At 37.8% G+C, this 5,271-nt stretch overlaps 1 pseudogene across 1 annotated transcript; it reads left to right on the forward strand.

Moving 5' to 3' along the window:
• Window positions 1-598: 598 nt before the first annotated feature.
• Window positions 599-4,511, forward strand: LOC149546708 (putative disease resistance protein At5g47280; annotated as a pseudogene). Its single transcript, XR_016353761.1, has 6 exons — window positions 599-1,406; window positions 1,813-1,895; window positions 2,014-2,341; window positions 2,437-2,793; window positions 2,872-3,083; window positions 3,249-4,511. The product of XR_016353761.1 is annotated as a putative disease resistance protein At5g47280 (transcript).
• The last annotated feature ends 760 nt before the right edge of the window (window positions 4,512-5,271 follow it).

The following is a 5,271-nucleotide window of genomic DNA, read 5'->3' on the forward strand; positions in this document are numbered from 1 at the left end:
TTATGAGCAGAGGCAGGGAAGCTGCTTATATTTATGAATACGCAAATCAAATGTGTCACATTCTTTCTAGATTTGGGCGTTGCTTAACATTTTGAAAGAAAAATAGCTCTTCTTATGCCCTGCATAGTGGTTTTTTAAGTGGGAATTTTGTTTATGAACTGCAACAATTTGAGGCAATTGCACAATTGGCAATTTTGAGCTCCCCACACTTATTGGGCCAAACTTTTTGCATCCCCTTACACCAAATCCTGATTAAACCAAAGAGTTTAAAGCCCAAATCATTGCCATTATTAATCCTCTGATGTCTTCTTTCTTTCTTTGACACCAAAAAAATATTAGACAGTAAAATTTGTGCTTAAAGACACATGTCAACACGCTTTAGAGAGAGAAAACATTATATATATATATTTTTTATTTAGATCTATTCTTCAACCTGTTTGCTCATTTAGTGCATATATTTGGGGTGTTTTGTTTTTATTAATGTTCATTAAGTTGCAGGTTATTGTTCGCATATTTACTTATTTGATTTTTATTCATTTTCTTTTAATTCTTCATTTTCTTTTCTTCTTCGTGTTGTGTGTTTCTTTTTCTCCTCTCTCATTTTCTCTCTTTTGGGAGGCTAATCTGCATATTTTTAGCGGACTAGGCTATTTACTACGGGATTCTCGACCGGGAATTGTCCCGTCCATGTCAGAATCCCCTGTTCAGGTGCCGAGCAAATATGTTCGGCCTCGGAATAGTGATTGAGTAGTGGAAATGGACACCAAGCTGTTTCTGCGGTGCATTCTGCCACGAACCTGTTAGTGCCTTGGTGTCGTGGCACACAGGAGTTAGTTTCTGATGCAGCTGAGGGCACGCCGCGAAGAGAGATGGATAGGAGGAACTCTGGCGTAGAGTTGGTGAAATACTATGGGAAAATAGACCCTTTAAACGTATTTTGTAAGTGTAGACATGCCTCACAGATACTGAACCTAGAGAAGGAGATCTCTGCTTTCGTGGGTTCTATCCCAGTTGACTTACTACTGAATGCGAGAAAGCTTATGGCAGAATTGAAAGATGTATATACAGAATTAAAACCTCCAGTTATATGTAGCACTCTGAATGAGACCATCTGTAAACAAGCTTTCATGCTTGGCAATGACGCTTGCCAAAATACCACGAGTATAGTTGGGCAAATTCGTCTAGATAATTTGTGTGAAAGTGTTGAAATTGAAGAGCTGATACCCTCTCTTATCATAATACTACTGCTGTGAAATCTCAGTTTTATGTCGGCTTGGAAAACTCTGTTTGGAATATGAAGGAGCTTTTGTTGAAGAGCGAGATTTCGGTTGTTGGGGTGCACTTTATGGAGGGTTGTGGGAAAACAAGTTTGGCCTTGGCTCTTTGTGATGATCCCCATGTCAAATGTGAGTCCTGTTTTTACTCTTGTTTTAGTGCTTTATTAAGAAACCACTCTGGATTTTCTCATCAGTGTTTGAAGATTTTGGCGAAGGGGTTTTGGTCCCCAAGACATCAGGGCTTGATTTAAAGCTAAAATCATGCTTGATATTCTTCTTGTCCCTCGTTACTTCAATGTGTGTTTTGATTGTTTGTCAGGTTACATCCCTTTATATTCTACAATACTTAGGTGTGTTTTTTTCGTGGGTTTGTGTCCAGAATTTTAGATTTCGAATTCAAAGACTTCTAAGACTACCATCATAGTTTTTATAATTGTTTTGTATTGTTAATTATCAGCTAAGGGGTTTCTCTGGTTAAAGGTTGTGCATTTCTATTGCAGTAAACTAAAAGCCCAAATTGATGTGTGGAAATTAGGTTATTTTGAAAATGTGATTTTCATCACTGTCTCACAATCCCCACACCTAAAACAGATTTTGGAGACAATATGGGAGAAGATTGTTGGAAGGGACACCCCTGACTTCAAGAATGTTGAAAATGCACGTATACAGCTACAGCAGCATCACTGTCTCACAATCCCCAAACGTGAAACAGATTTTGGAGACGATAAGGGAGAAGATTGTTGGAAGGGATGCCCCTGACTTCAAGAATGTTGAAAATGCACGTATACAGCTACAGAAGCAGCTTAAGAAACAATCTAATAGAACACTGGTAATATTGCATGATGTCTGGTGTTAGGGCTAATTCAGAGAAGTTACTATTTGAAGCACCAGGATATAAGACCCTTATCACAAGCAGGGACAGTTCTACAATACCCAGAAACCTTTCCACTCGACTGTACCAATTGCCTTTGCTGGGCCACATGGATGCTCTCGCACTTTTCTACTTCTCTGCTTTCGGACAGACATCAATTCCAAGTTTTGCAGATTCAAATCTAGTCATGAAGGTATTGTCTTTTCTTAACAAATAGATAATTGCATAAACCATTGAAAGTTCCTCTCTGTTGATTATCATTAAAATTATGAATATGATGAATGGCAGGTCCAAGCTGACTGTAAGGGCTTGCCCCTTGCTCTCAAGGTGATAGGAAGCTCATTGCAATGGGAACCTCATATTAGCTGGGAGGTTGCACTCAAAAAAGCTTTTTAATGGGGAACCAATATCTCACTATCAACAAAAAGGGCTTTGTAGATGTTTGGAGATCAGTATTGGTTTCTTGGATGATGTTGGGAGGAAATGCTTCTTAGATTTGGCCTCATTTGCAGAGGGCCAGAAAGTTTGTGCTGATGCACTGCTGGACATTTGGGTTTATGTTAGGAAGATGGAGTGGCGAGATGCCTTTCTCATGCTATTGGAATTTGCAAAAAGAGATCTCTTGAATTTAATAACCAATCCAGGGTAAATTCATTTCCTTTTTAAACATTTTGCTATTATTCTTTTCAAACATTGAGCTGACATGGTACTGGTAATCACTAGAAGCCAAGAAACAATCTCTTATGGAAATGCCTCTGAGCTGTACTTTTCTCAGCACCAGGTACTACAAGATTTGGCAATGTATTTGAGAAGCCAGGACATTCTAGTCGATAATAAGAGGCTACTCGTGACCTTGAAGGACCAGAGCTTGCCGGGGAAATGGGAAGTGCTTAATCATAAGCCCTTCAATGCACATATTGTCTCTATTCACACAGGTGGGATTTACACTCTTTACATGTATAGTGGCAAAAACCTTTAGTTTTTGTGGTATTTCCCTGCTACATAGTGATAGGATTAGAACAGCAATACCTTTGATATCAAAATTCTACCTTAGATGTTATAATTTGATTGCATATGCGACTCATCTTATCATCATGCAGGTTCAATGGCCGAGAAACAGTGGTATGAGATGAATTTTCTGGAAACAGAGGTTCTAGTGTTGCTCTTCTCTGCAAGCGAGTACTTTCTTCCTCCATTTCTCAGAACCATGAGAAGACTGAAATTTTTAATTGTATGTAATTTGAGCTCTAAAAAGGCCACAATAAGAGGTCTTGGTGTTTTATCTTCACTCCCTCCACTCGGGAGCATTCGGTTGCAGAATCTGGTTGCAACCACCAATGTGAAACAGAGCAAAATAATGCAAAACTTGGATAGACTCTCATTGAGCTTAAACGAAGGGTTTGCAAATATTTCCACATTGAATGGTGCCAACATACAAGAATTTTATCTGGAGCACTGTAGCAACTTGGAGGAATTGCCCCCTACTATCTTTCAAATGTCCTCTGCTCAAATATGGTCTGTTACAAACTCCCATCTTGTTGAAAAGTTGCCATATGATCTCGGAAATCTGAGGTCTTTAAGAATGCTGAGATTATCAGCATTACGAGGCCTGAAAGAGCTTCCAACATCAAATGGGAAACTTGGGCCGCTTGAATTTCTAGACATTTCACTGTGTGAGGGCTTGAAGGAACTTCCAGAGGAAATAGGTCAACTGAAGAAACTGAAAGAGATTAACATGAGAGAGTGTTCTCGATTAAGGATGTTGCCCAGAAGTGCTTGTGGACTTGTCTCACTGAAACATGTTATCTGCTATGAGAAGGTGGGGCATCAGTGGCTTCGAGCAATGACATTTTCTATCCCTGATCTTAGAGATGAAATTGTGGAAGCTCATTCACATTTGGGTTGGCTAGATGACTGATTTCTCTTGTTGGCAAGTACTGTACATTGGAGGGAATTGGATAGTGTGGTCTTAAAGTGCAGTGAGGATTGCCCTGTGAGACTGGTTTCCTTGATTTCAGTCTCATGGAAACTCTGGCATCCAACTTCGCTAAAAAAAATAAACAGTTAGTGTTATATTAGTGGGTTTTATCTTCCTCCCCATGGTAATCAACCGAGACAGTTGTAAACCATGTTCATAGCTCTTAAATCTAATACAGTGTACATCAAGTTTCCTGTTGCTAAATTAAGCCACTAGATTAATTTTGTTTTCTCTCTAAGTTCAACTCAATAAAAATGATTGTGTGATATTTTGTAAATGAACGATCAGTATGGTTTTCTTTTAATCTAATCTGCAAGTAATAAACATTTCCTGTTCTCTCTTATATCACTTTTATACTTACAAATTGACGTGTATTTTTTTGTCACCGTGTCTCAAATTGTCAATGGAGATGTCTGTCATGCAGATATTGGAAAGTCTTCTAAGGCTGCCTGACAATAGGGAGTGTGCTGATTGCAAAAGCAAGTATGTATTCAGCAAACTGCAGCTTTTCTTGAGTAAGTAGACAGTTTTGTTTTGATTAAATGTACACATTTCGTTTGATAGTGAATTTGGGTGTCGTTTGGTGTATACAAAATTTTCTTTTACTTCGCATGAGCTGCATACAAGTAATCCATATTTTATTTATTATTTCAGAAACTGGAGAATAATAAAATCCAGAAGATGATGAGCTAAAATTGTTACATAAATTTTGTTAAAACTCAGCTTTTTAAGATTAATGGAGCCATGGAAAAAGGAGTAGCAAGGTGTATTATTGTGAAGATTAGCTGTTACAATTTTTTTGAAAGTGTGCTTTATTAAGATTAAAGCAGCCATGGGAAAAGGAGTAGAAAGGTGCTCTGCATAAAATGTTCATATTATCTGATATATTTTGTAGCTTACTGCACATTTATGATTGTATTCTTGTATGAGGTGCTATTTTTCACGGACATTATTATTTTTGAACTAAAACATCAATGTGATTTTTGTTGAAATTAGCAGTGGCTTGAGAGGTAACTTGGTAAATGTTCTTGGAAAGTTCTTATGTCTTTGTTAAATTTATTGTCTACAAAGAAAGCGAATTTATGAAAATAAATCATTTATGTAAGCCTGTAAGTTGTAAATTAAATGTGACATGATGAATCGGC

This window comes from Cupressus sempervirens, chromosome 7, assembly GCF_028749045.1.
Source record: "Cupressus sempervirens isolate cs-2001-9-10 chromosome 7, ASM2874904v1, whole genome shotgun sequence".
NCBI lineage: Eukaryota > Viridiplantae > Streptophyta > Pinopsida > Cupressales > Cupressaceae > Cupressus > Cupressus sempervirens.